Source organism: Erinaceus europaeus, chromosome 13 (assembly GCF_950295315.1).
Source record: "Erinaceus europaeus chromosome 13, mEriEur2.1, whole genome shotgun sequence".
NCBI classification, from domain to species: domain Eukaryota; kingdom Metazoa; phylum Chordata; class Mammalia; order Eulipotyphla; family Erinaceidae; genus Erinaceus; species Erinaceus europaeus.
In genome coordinates, this window is record NC_080174.1 from 51921117 (window position 1) to 51934599 (window position 13483).

The following is a 13483-nucleotide window of genomic DNA, read 5'->3' on the forward strand; positions in this document are numbered from 1 at the left end:
AGATGGACCATCTCCTACCCCTGACCCTCTCCCCCCCTTTCATGGTTCTCTTGGGAGGCGGGTTCAAGGGAGAGAATCAGGGCCCTGATATCTACCCTCTTCCCAGTATGGGATGAGGGACTGCACTGAAAAACACCTTTTATTTTATTAGCTACAGTCCACCACATTATAATATTGATTGACAACAACCTGTGGAGGTATATGCAGTGCCACAAGATGGAAATTAATGGGTAAGTGACAGCGCAAAAATGATTAACCTTCAAGCATTCCAAGCATTCTCCTACCTTCTGCCCACCAACCAGATTTCTGGTTTGGCTCACTTGTTCTCTCTGCCCTCATTCTCTGAAAAAGGTTAAATCACTGCTAGATGAAGTTCTTGTTTTTGATATTTTGTGGTGCAGCAACCATGGTGTTAAAAAAAATGTTTTCAAAGTGAATTAAAAAAAAGCTAAACAAAAAAAATTTTATTCATGGAACTGTGGCACAATACAGTGCACACTAAGACTAAATATACCACAGAGCTGGCAGCTTCATGTGTGCTATATGAGAAAACTTTCGCAAAGGAAAATTAAGATAGGAAAAATAAATGGGGGGAGGTACAGAGATAAGCTCTACATCCAGAGCACAGATGGGTGAGCATTTAACTCAGAGTTTCCAAGCAGCCAAAGCATCAAAGAGTATAGTCCAGGGCTTGCCTACACAGGCTATGGGGTAAGAACCACCTGGACTCAAGTGCTGACTCTATTCCATCCTTGCAGTATGGCCAGGAGAATTAATTAAAGTTGGGAGGCCTCAATTTAACACGAAATATAATGGTACTATCCTGACAGGATTGGGGGAATTCAAAGAAAAGTATGTGAGGACACTGGTGCAGGTGTTGGCACACCATAAGCCCTCAGTCAGGGACTTGTGAAGGTCTTAGAGTCTACATGGTAAACAGAAGTGCTCATGAGAACCACAACTGGTCTGATCATTTTTTTAGCCCAAGAGAACTTTTCCCACAGATGATTATACAGAGGTCTTTGGATAAATCCATACACTTGGCTGCATCTTGTGACATCTCCCAGGAAAGATTCATGGCATCATATTTGACAAAGACCAAAGGTGTGAATGAATATGTAAAATGCTGCTTGATGCTTTCATAAGTTGGCCTCCAGTGCATAATGTATATCACTAGATTCTACCTCAAATTGGGCAGAAATTTCCATCCTATTCTGTCAGTGGGCAAAGGCTTGGAGAGGACATATGAACTGTCCAACTTATAACTGATAAGATCAAAGTTAATTGCCACTTTTCCTGGCTCTTGTGCCAGACTGAGGGAGTATCAGAACTCCCTGAAGATATTAATCCTACATTCACTCAGGCCTCACCTCAAGATGAGAAACTGGGATCTCTAGCTATATGCTATTCTCTGCTTTGACTGCTTAGAAGCTCATCATCAAATATGCTGGAGATTCTGATTCAGCGGTTTCAATATGGGCCCTTTAATTTAAAAAAAAGAACTTCTTTCTGCAGCTTTTTCTAAAGGAACTTCATTCCAAGTGTAATGAAAACAGAGATGATAGAAAAATCTGTCCAATATCCTATGGTATTTCATCTTTTCAAGTGTTTGACCATGACAAGCCACACTTCTGTGGCAGCTTTATTTTTCACCTGACTCTTCATGAGCCTAACTCTCAATTTCCATCTGGACCTCTGGGTTACCAAGGACCAGTAACTGCCTGGTTAATTCCTAAAGTTCAGAAGCCAATCTAACTCCTGCTATTTCTAGGTCAAGCTCAAAAATGCTCCCCAATTGGGGATCAACCACGCCCAGAGAGTCCCTGATACAGCACAGGTAAGCTGATATAATTCCAGCAAAGCGTTCTGGTCTCTCATCTGGACACCAGGGATGGAAGGAATCTCAGAGAGCTTAAGACTACAGTTCTACTCTTTTCCTGTGTGTAAAGCAATAGGCATAAAGCTGGGCACGCAGTAGATGCTCAGTAAACAAGAGTGACTAATATTAGTAGCAAAAGGTTCTTAAATCACAATGACAATGTGACAATGCCTCTCAGAGGCCTCTTTTCCCAGGGGTTCTCAAGATTTTTAAATTCCAACCATATGCTTTTCCTACAACCAATACTACCCAAGACAGACAGAGGGAGGGTGAGAAATTCCCTGGGGCCCACACACTTTCCATCTCTACTGACCAAGAGGAGCTTTGGAGTTCCAACAAGGGACTAGGACCCCAAGGGAAATGCAGACTTGTACAGGCTCTCAGAGGAATATTGAGTTTCCTGAGTTTCCTGTATAAAGATTATAAATTGTAACACTATGCTGAGAATTCTGCTATTATCCCTGCAATACCTTCCACTCTGCTCCCCCCTAGCCCAGCTTTCAGAATTCTCTTGGGAAATGAGAACTGTAGCTTTCCTCCAAACCAGATTCAGAATCAGTAAGTAATTCTAAGGGTGTGAGCCATTTAGAAGAAAATTCTTTGGATCTATCTGAAATAGATCTGTGCTAGAGCTGGTGGGTCCAGTTACTGGGATGGGGGTGAGGGTAAGCAACATGCTGTAAACTTTACATCTGCCAGTTAGTTTAGAGAACCTTGGAAAACCCTCCCATTTCAAAACCCTCTAAAATCCTGGATAAAATATAGCAAATGTTGTTTTATATGCATAGCTGAGCTCACAAGAAAGCGTGATAATTCCCTAGGGGACAAAAGCAAAGAGGAGACTGGAAAATCAGAATATTAACTGTGTGAGTCAGTGCTGCAAACAGCCCAGCGGAGTGGGAGGTGGGGACAGGAGTTGCTGGCCTCAGTGACCAAAGAGCTTAGGTTTTAACATCCACTTGCATGCAGCAGTAAGGTTTAGGGCCCACATAAAGTACAAAATTGGAAATGAGAACCTATGTAAAGACAAGAAAGGGGAAACCTTTCATGAAAAGGCAATTAGGAGGAAAAAAAATCAATTAACAATCCAGAGTGATGAGAAAGAAGCTAGTCTGTAGTCTAGACACTGGGTAGGAGACAAACCTCCCAAGAATTAATACCCACTAATTGATCTTTACAGACTTGGGATTTTATGTCTGCACTGTCAAGACCACCACCCCCCAAGCTAAAAATTGACAAGAAATGGTTCCAGACCAGGAATAATCTAACATGTTTGATTGCAAAATAGTTCCCAGGGGATGGAGAATCTACTCCTAACTCAAGCCCACAGATAAAGCTCCACTGAAAACGAGCTAAAGTAGTCTGTGGTAGATGATCTCTGACCAGGTCCCTCTTGGGCTCCATGTCCTGACTCACTTCTGATGAACAGCATAGCAGAAGCAATGCAATGCCACTTTTGAGATGAGATCTCAGACTGTGGCTTCCATCTGAAACACCTTTTTGTCTCTCTCTCTTTAATTTTTTTTTTTATCATCTTTATTTACTGGATAGAGACAGCCAGTAATCAAGAGGGAAAGGGAGATAGAGGAGAGAGACAGAGAGACACCTGCAGCCCTGCTTCACCACTCGCAAATCTTTCCCCCTACAGGTGGGAACTAGGGGCTCAAACCCAGATCCTTGCACATTATAATATGTGCACTCAACCAGGTGTGCCACCACCAGGATCCAACACTTTTTCTCATACACCCCTCTCCCGCCTTTGCTCTAGGGGAAACAAACCACTGTTGTGAGTAGCCCTGTCATGAGTCCCACAAGTCAAAAAACCAAATGTCTCTTTTGGACATATTTGCCAAAAAGCTGAAAGCCAGCAAAGATCTGAGACCTGCTGAGAGCTATATGGGTGAGTCAGAAGTGGGTTTGCTCCTGTCAAGTCTTGAGATGACTGTAGCCCTTGCCAACACCTTTGATTAAAGACTTCTATGACACCTGACTCAGTTGGTACCTAGAACTAAGGTTTCTTCCCCACATAAATGGTGAAATTATAAATATCTGTCATTTAAAAAAACTATAAAGTGATAAATTATTATACAGCAGCAGATAGCTAATACATAAGAAGTATATATTTATAGACCTACTTAGCTAAACCACTGAGATTTCAAGATTGTTCTGTTATAGCAACTAGTTTTACCTTAGCTAAAGTAGATCAACTTTTAAACTACATTTAAAATTTCTAAAACTTAAAAGATAAAAACATAAGGAGAAAGTAAAACCTTTAATAAAGACTAGAAATATTTGAAAAAGAAACAAATAGAACGTCTAGAAGTGTCAAAAATTCATGAAGTTAAAAGCACAATTAACTGAACAGTAGATGATACGTAACTGAAAATAAAAACAGTGAGCCAGAAAATATGAAGGACAGGCTAAGAACAGATGAATAAACAGTTGCTATATGTGGTCTGGAAGGTGGCGCAGTGGATAAAGCATTGAACTCTCAAGCATGAGGTCTTGAGTTCAATCCCCAGCAGCACATGTACCAGAGTGATATCTGGCTCTTTCTCTCTCCTCCTATGTTTCTCATTAATAAATAAATTAAATTAAATTAAAAAGTTGCTATATATGACAAACTGGATTTCCAAAGGGAGGACTGAAAAGAATATGGAAGAGGCAATATTTAAAGGCATGATAGTGGTTGAAAAGTTTCCACATATCTAACTTTAGACTTAAGGGTAAGGAGGACACCAAACTCCATTGCCTAAGACCAATATATAAAGCTGCATAAAACTGTAAAATAAATAAATAAAAGCAACCATTTTATCACTCTGAAAAAACAATGGAAGGCATACAACAAAGAATACACTCATTAAAATCAGTGAGTTTAAAAACAATATGAGTGGCCTGGGAGGTGGTGCAGTCCGTAAAATGTTCAGATCTCAAGCATGAGGTCCCAAGTTTGATGCCTGGTACTGCATGTGCTAGAGCAACGCTCTGGTTCTCTTTGTTTCCTCTTCCTCCTCCGCCTCTCTATCTCTTTATAAATAATTTAAAAAATAAAATAAAATAAAGAACACCATGAGCTGGTGGCATCCTTTCCAGGAGCTGCTCTCATTACCTGAGTTCCCAAGCCATAGTTCGGCCAGGAATGGAAGCCTATGAAAACCAGCAGATACACGGCTGGTGCAAGGGGGACTCATGTAATCTGGAGCATTGTCAGTTATGGTGTCAAGAATAATAGCCAGCAGTGCTACCAGGCTGAGATTTTGTTATTGTTTGAGCCTAGCAGCAAACAATAGACTAGAAAACTAGTCAGGAGTATAATAGGGAGCTCTAGGGGTTAAAACAGTTATAGAGGGTTTGATAAACTCACCATATATGTGGTTTACTAGAGGCTGGGTGCATGTACAATAGAAATAAGAAAGACAGGAGTCCGTTGGTAACACAGCGGATTAAGCGCACATGGCGCGAAGTGCAAAGACCGGAGTAAGGATCCCAGTTCAAACCCTTGGCTCCCCACCTGCAGAGGAGTCGCTTCACATGTGGTGAAGCAGGTCTGCAGGTGTCTATCTTTCTCTCCCCATCTCTGTCTTCCCCTCCTCTCTCCATTTCTCTCTGTCCTATCTAACGACGACGACATCAAAAACAACAATAACTACAACAATAATAAAAAACAGCAAGGGCAACACAAGGGAAAATAAATAAATATTAAAAATTAAAAAAAAGAAAAAAATAAATCAGAAAGACTGAGTCATGCATACATCCCTGGCAAGTGGAACCATGCATACATCCCTGACAAGTGGAACCTCCCAGGCCACTCATGCACATGAGGAAATGCAATAAAAGCTTCATAAAAGGTAAAAGCCAGGTCAGGCTTGAAAATAGCCTGTGTTTTCATTTCCCTAACCCACACATAGAACTGTAAACAGAAAGAAAAAGTCTTAATGGATTAAGATTTTTTAGTACAACCTCCGGCCAATTCCTAGTTAAACATTAAGCAATGCACAGACATGGATACAACTCCTCTGAAACCAGGCAATGTATGGAAGTAGACCCCTCTTATCCTATGGTCTTGTCAGTGTTTCTACTTTATAAATAAAAAAATATTAAAAAGAAAAAAAATCAAAAAAATAAAAGTAAAGGGGAAAATCCTAGTGAAGACATCACAGTCATGATTTTACAAAGTATACTAATTTCACAGAGATATCCCAAGTACTGACAAAAAAGACATTAGTATTTCTCCAAAAGTAAAGTAAGACTCCATAATATATTTAAAACTCTAAAATTCTGGGGGCTGGGTTGTAATGCAGTGGATTAAGTGCACATGGCACAAAGTGCAAGGACCAGCGCAAGGACTGGCGAAAGGATCCCAGTTCAGGCCCCCAGCTCCCCACCTGCAGGGGGGTCACTTTGCAAGTGGTGAAGCAGGTCTGCAGGTGTCTATCTTTCTCTCACCCGTCTGTCTTCCCCTCCTCTCTCCATTTCTCTCTGTCCTATCCAACAACAATGACAGCAATAACAATGATAACAACAACAACAACAATAAACAAGGGCAACAAAATGAGAAAAATGGCCTCCAGGAGCAGTGGATTCATAGTGCTGGCACCCAGCCCCAGTGATAACCCTGGAGGCAAAAAAAAAAAAAAAAAATATATATATATATATATATATATATATATATATATATATTATTCAACATAACTATGAAATGTGCAAATAAGCAAGAAATGTGAATGCACCCCCAAAGTTTTATCAGGAAAAAACTATAAGCTATTATACACTCAAAACCTAAAAGAAATGTTTAAATATTGAAAGGGAAGTATGATAAGAATGATCCCATTATTAGAAAATCACTCAAAAGAGAAAGAAGTGTTTTTGAGAAAAGCACCAAAAGGAAATTCTAAAACCAAAAAAGCACAGTAACTGAAATTTAAGATTCACTAGTAGGCCTAAGGATAAGAAATTATAGTCAAAATAGTGAAAAAGAAAGACAAAGCAAACTTTTTTATTATTATTTTCATGATAGAACATGAGAGGGAAAGAAAGGGAGTAAGCAAAACACCACTCCACCATTCATGGAGTTTCATTTGTTTTGTCACAGAAAGAAAATCTTAATAGAGACAAGAGGGAAAAAAAAAAAATATATATATATATATATGCAAAAAGAGGCCACTGAGATAGCTTACTGGGTAGGGTGCCTGCATTGCCAAGTACACAAAGCAGGTTTAAACCTCAGCACCATGTGGGAAGTACTATGATCATGAAGGAAGTTTCAGTATTCTCGTGTCTCTCCCCCTCTCCGTTTCTCTACCTCTTTGTCTCTTATCTGAATGAAAAAGTGACATTGAGCAGTAAAATCCTGCATGTCTGCAGCTCTGATCCCACCAAAATAAAAGAGGGAAACAACAATATGACTGACTAGCAACTGGCTTTTTAAGAATTTTATTTTTTTTTTCCACCAGGGTTATTGCTGGAGGTGCCTGCACTATGAATCCACTGCTCCTGAAGGCCATTTCTTCCCTTTTGTTACCCTTGTTGTTTATCATTATTGTTGTTATTATTATCATTGCTGTTATTATTGTCATTGTTGTTGGATAGGACAGAGAAAAATTGAGAGAGGAGGGGAAGGCAGAGGGGGGAGAGAAAAGACAGATACCTGCAGACCTGCTTCACCATCCATGAAGCGACCCCTCTGCAGGTCGGGAGCCGGGGGCTTGAACCGGGATCCTTGTGCTTTATGCCATGTGCACTTAACCCAACCATTAATAACTCAAATAATATATAGTAAAATGAACTAATAACAAAGGGATTAAAGTTTTATGCTAAAATATTTATTTATTTAATACAACATAAGGCAATAAAGGAAGGATAGAGGGGCAGAAAATGGCATGACACAGTTCAAGTATATTAGTAGTCGCATTAATTGTTTGTTTGTTTTTTTTTCCCCCTTTTGTTGCCCTTGTTGTAGCTTCGTTGTGGTTATTATTATTGCCCTTGTTGACGCAATTCGTTGTTGGATAGGACAGAGAGAAATGGAGAGAGGAGGGGAAGACAGAGAAGGGGAGAGAAAGATAGACACCTGCAGACCTGCTCCACCGCCTGTGAAGCGACTTCCCTGCAGGTGGGGAGCCGGGGGCTCGAACCGGGATCCTTACGCCGGTCCCTGCGCTTTGCGCCACATGCGCTTAACCCACTGCGCCACCGCCCGACCCCCCAGTAGTCGCATTAATTGTTAATAGATTACCCCACCCTCAATCAAAAGGTAGACTGTCAGACTGCAAAAAAAAAAAAAAAAGCAAGTAGGCTAAAAGTTAAAAGGATGGGAAAAGATACACCAGCAAACACTAACTATGAAAGAATTTTTCATATCTGATGAAAAGACATGGATCTCCAGTTTCAGAAACACACACACACACACACCATAGTGGAACTGCAGGACACCAAACTGAAAGACAAATTTCTTGAAATTATCTTCAAAGACAACTAGATTGATTCCCAGCAGACTTCTTATGACCAATAACAGAGGACAGATGGAATAAAAAGCAGAACTCAAAAAATATATGTTGACCTAGAATTCTATAATAAGCATATTTATGTAAAATAAAGAGGGTAAACTGTGTTTTTTTAAAAAGCAGAGTTTGCTAATAATAGCCACTAAAAAATATTAAAAATGAAGAATGAATCAGGGAGATGGCAAAGCAGTAGAATGCAGAACTTGTATGCCTAAAGTCTTGAATTCAGTCCCCCACTGCATATGCCAGAGTGATGCCATGATGCTCTCTCTGTCTCTATCTCTATAATCTCCTAGTGAATAGATTTTTTTCTAAAGGAAATAATGAAATGTAAAGAGGTATAGTGAGATAGGGAAGGAAGTACAGATGTGAGTATACATTATTTAAGTCTTAATAGTATAAAATGTAGGGGCTGGGTGGTGACGCACCTGGTTGAGCACACATGTTACAATGCACAAGGACCTGGGTTCAAGCCCCCAACCCCCCACCAGCAGAGGAAATCTTTGCAGGTGGTGAAGCAGTGCTGCAGGTGTCTCTCTGTCTCTCTCTCTCCCCTCTCTTTTTATATTTATTTGTTTGTTTATTATTTACTTATTTGCCTCCAGAGTTATCACTGGTGTGTGGTGCCTACCCTATAAATCCACTACTCGTGGAGGCCATTTTTTCTATTTTTTTAAAATAGGATAGGACAGAGAGGAATTGAGAGAGGAAGGGAAGATAGAGATGAGGAGAGATAGACACCTGCAGACCTGCTTCACTGCTTATGAAGCGATTCCCCCCATAAGTGAAGAGATGGGGGCTCGAACCAGGATCCTTGTACTTCATACTGTTTGTGCTTAGCCCAGTGTGCTACCTCCCAGCCCCCTTTCTCCCTCTCCATCACTCCCTTCCCTCTCAATTTCTGGCTGTCTCTAGTCAATAAATAAATAAAGATAGTACAAAAAAATCATATAAAAGATGACAATATCAATGAAGACTAACTTAAGAGGTTAAAAAAATAAGTACAGTTAAAACACTGGACAGCAAACACATCCAAGAATGGAAGAAGTAGTCAAAATTAAAATGTCCTACCTAAGGTGTCTGCATTATTCAACAGGGTAGAAGAAACTGGCAACTTGAGACTTTGCAAAGTCTCAAAGAAAATTATAAGAATGATGACAATGAATAAAAATAGAATATATAGCTGCCAAACCATTGTGGGGTTTGGTGGAGAGAAAAATAAACAAAGCTTAATCAACCTAAAAGAAGATGGCAAAGGAGAAAAGTATTACCCAAAAGGAAGGCTATACAAAAGACACAAACGATAATGAGAAAAATAAATCAAAGCCTGTCAGCAATCACAATAAGTGTAAATTTACTAAGCTCATAGGCAGTCATCAGAACGAGTATAAAATAGGACCTAGCTATAAACTATACTTATCAATTCAATACATGTAGCTGCAATATAAGGAGACAAATGCTTTTAAGGGAAAAAAACGGAAATTTTTTTTCAGGGAAAAGACAAAAAAGGGCAAAGGCATTATTATGGATAAAAGGGAGACATTTCTAATGCCTTAAACCTGTTCTTTAAAGCAAAGACTATAAGCCACATCTCCCAGGAGAAATGTACATGCGACACATGTAATGTATACATGATATTAGGTAATATGAAGCGCTAAGAAAACGGGGAGGAGAAAAGAAATGGGGAGGGTTAAATTTAGAATTTGAGACTACATCTAAGTTCTGGGGAAAGACATGAAAGAAGTGAGGGAGTGTGGGCAGGTAAACAGCTCACTTGAATAGTGCATTGCTCTGCTGTGTGTGGCAGCCTAGGTTGGAGCCCGGCCCCCACCACATTTCAGTCTTTCTGGCTCTCTATTTCTCTATCTCTATTAAAATAGTAATAGTGATAATGAAGAAATGAGGAAATGATCCACTGGAGTGTCTGAGAAAGAGAAATCCAAGCAGAGGAAGTAGCAAATGCAGATTTGGAGCTGGATCTAGGTGTGGGGAGCACTAGGGGCAGCAGAGTGGCTGTAGTGAAGGGAACATATGGGGCCTGTGAGGTAGCAAGGGCCAGATCATGCAGCCTTTAATTCACAGTAAAGACCTCGACTTTCCTTTTTAAGATGTATTTATTTATTTATTTTTATTTCATGGATAAAGACAGAAAAATTGGGGGGCCAGGCGGTAGCACAGTGGGTTAAGCGCAAATGGCATGAAGCTCAAAGACTGGATCAAGGATCCCAGTTCAAGCCCCTGGCTCTTCACCAGCAGGGGCGTCGCTTCACAAGCAGTGAAGCAGGTCTGCAGGTGTCTATCTTTCTCTCCCTCTCTCTGTCTCCCCCTCTCTGTCTTCCATTTCTCTCTGTCCTATGCAACAACGATGACAGCAATAACAACAATCATAATAACAACAAGGGCAACAAAAGGGAAAATACAGGCTCCAGGAACACTGGATTCGTAGTGCAGACACCAATGCCCAGCAGTAACCCTGAAGGCAAAATAAGAATAAAAATTAAAAGGGGGACTGTGTGGCAGTGCACTTGGTTGAGCACACATGTGACAATGCACAAGGACCCAGGTTGAAGCCCCCAGTCCCCACCTGCAGGTGGAAAGCTTTGCGAGTGGTGAAGCAGTATTGCAGGTGTCTCTCTGTCTCTCCCTCTCTATCACCCCTTCCCTCTAGATTTCTGGCTGTCTTTATCCAATAAATGAAATAAAGATAATTTTAAAAATTAAAAAAAAAAACACCTTTAAAAAAAAGACAGAAATTGAGAGAGAAGGGGGACAGAGACAGAGAAAAAATTGCACGACTTAACCCCCTCATGAACCTCCCCTCTGCAGGCGGGGATCAAAGGCTTGAACCTGGGCCTTTGTGCATGGTAACATGTGCATTCAATCCGGTGCACCACCTCCCGGTCCCCTTCTTTTAAGGTTGTTTGTTTGTTTGTTTGTTTGGCCTCCAGGATTATCGCTGGGGCTTGGTGCCTACACTATGAATACACTGCTACTGGAGGCCATTTTTTTCCCTTTTGTTGCCCTTGTTGTTATTGCTGATGTTGTTATTGGATAGGACAGAGAGAAATTGAGAGAGATGGGGAGGGGAGGAGAGAAAGTTAAGACACCTGCAGACCTGCTTCACTGCCTGTGAAGCGACCCCCCTGCAGTTGGGGAGGCATGGGCTCGAACTGTTCCTTACACTGTTCCTTACACTGTTCCTTGCACTTTGCACCACTTGCACTTAACCCACTGAGCTACTGCCCGACGACCCCCTTCTTTTAAATTCTTAAGTGAATGTAATTATATTTTTAAGTGATTGTCCTGAGCCAGGAGATAACTCACCCAGTAGAGCACACACCTTACCATGTGTAAGGTCCAGTCTGAGCCCCAGAACCACACTTGAGCACCATGGATGGTACCAAGGGGAACTCCAAGAATGGTGGAGCATTGCTTTGGTATCTCTTCCTCTCTCTCCCTAAAATAAAGAATGAAAAACTAACCCAAGGAGACTGCTTGGTCAGACCCTAGATTTATTCCCCAATACCAAAAAAAAAAAAAAGTCATTAAGTTAAACTAAATGAGGCCTGGGAGATAGATTAACTGGTCTAGTGCAGATGTGCATGAGTGAGGATCCGAGTTCAATCCTGGTACTGCCTGTACTAGAGTGGTGTTCGGGCTTCTCTCTTATCTTTCTCTTGTGTGAAATAATCTCTCATATAAAATAAAATAAGATTTAAAAAGTTATTTCTCTGGCTGCATTAATCCAAACAAAAGAACATGGTGATTTGGACTGAAGTGGTGATGGTAGGTGAGTGAAAAGTAGTTGGATCCTGGATATAATTTCTAAATAAAATCAAACATGACTTTCCAAAGGATTGAATATGGGAGCAGGAGAGAAAGGAATCAAAACTAACTTTGGGTTGTTAGATCAGGGCTCCTAGAAGAATTACAGTTGGTGTTATCTGAAATGGGGACTCCAGTGGAGGGAGTAGGGAATTTGGGAGATACCAGCAGTTTGGTTTTAGAAACTTTAAGTCTGAGATATTTGCTAAAATTCGTGTGAGATTTCAATACAGATTCCGATACAGATTTCAGGTGCCCAAGGGCTTCAGGACTGGATTTGGGTGTTATCAGGCTCTCATTAATATTGGAAGCATAAGTCTTGATGAACTCACCTAAGCAGCCCAAGGATGCATCTAAGATGACCTGAAAGGTGTGGTGTCCTCCAAGAAAACTGAGTAAGTAGTTTCACAAAGGAGGGAGCCACTGCTCGTGAAGGATCCAGTAAACTGAGCACTGAGCATTAAGGAGTGAGTTTAACAGCACAAGTTGGTGTGTAAAGAGAGCTGAGCCAATCAGATTCCCTGATTCAAGAAATGTAACAAAGAAATCCTGAAAGACTGAAGCAGCAAACACTAAGAGCCTTTTTTTTTTTTTTTGCTTTTTGCCCCCCCCACCCCCCAGCAAATAGCAAAAATAGTTAGCCTTTTACTCAGTGCTGGCTATGTGCCAAGAACACTATTATGATGCCTATTTTTAAACAGGGAAAGTGGGGCTCAAAAAGTCAAGTAACTTGCCCCAGGTCACTCAGCTGTTAAGTATCTGACTTAGAATTCAAATCCGTCTCCTGCACTTAATTACTAAACTGCAGCTGCCTCCATTTAGTTACAGGAAAAGTCTATACTTAGATATGGAGCTCAGATTTATAATATACCAAGTGAACTTTCACAAACCCCCTGTGAGATAAGTGTCACCACTATTATCACTTTAAAGATGAGGAAATGGATGAGGCATTGAGAGGCAAGGTGTCTTGCTAGTGGTCCCACAGGGTGGACTGATGAGGAAAGAACTCACACCCAGATCATATCTGACACCGTGGCCAGCCCGTCTATGCAGTCAACCCTGCCTTATGCAAGGGAGCAGACTGCAGTAGCAGTTAGACTAGGTCAGCTGGGAAACCTCTGAGAATGGAGGTTGCCCTGACAATCTCACCATTTATTTATGTTTTTTTATCACAACACTACTCTGGCACATGATAGTGCCCGGAATTGAACCTGGGACCTCCAGACCTCAGGCATGAAAGTCTTTTGCATAATCACAATGTTATCTCCTCAGCTCT

At 40.8% G+C, this 13483-nt stretch overlaps 1 protein-coding gene across 2 annotated transcripts in view; it reads right to left on the reverse strand.

The window, feature by feature from the left end:
- Window positions 1-13483, reverse strand: part of DLGAP3 (DLG associated protein 3) — an 80934-nt gene that overhangs the window by 31912 nt on the left and 35539 nt on the right. The gene's annotated exons all lie outside the window — the stretch shown is intronic.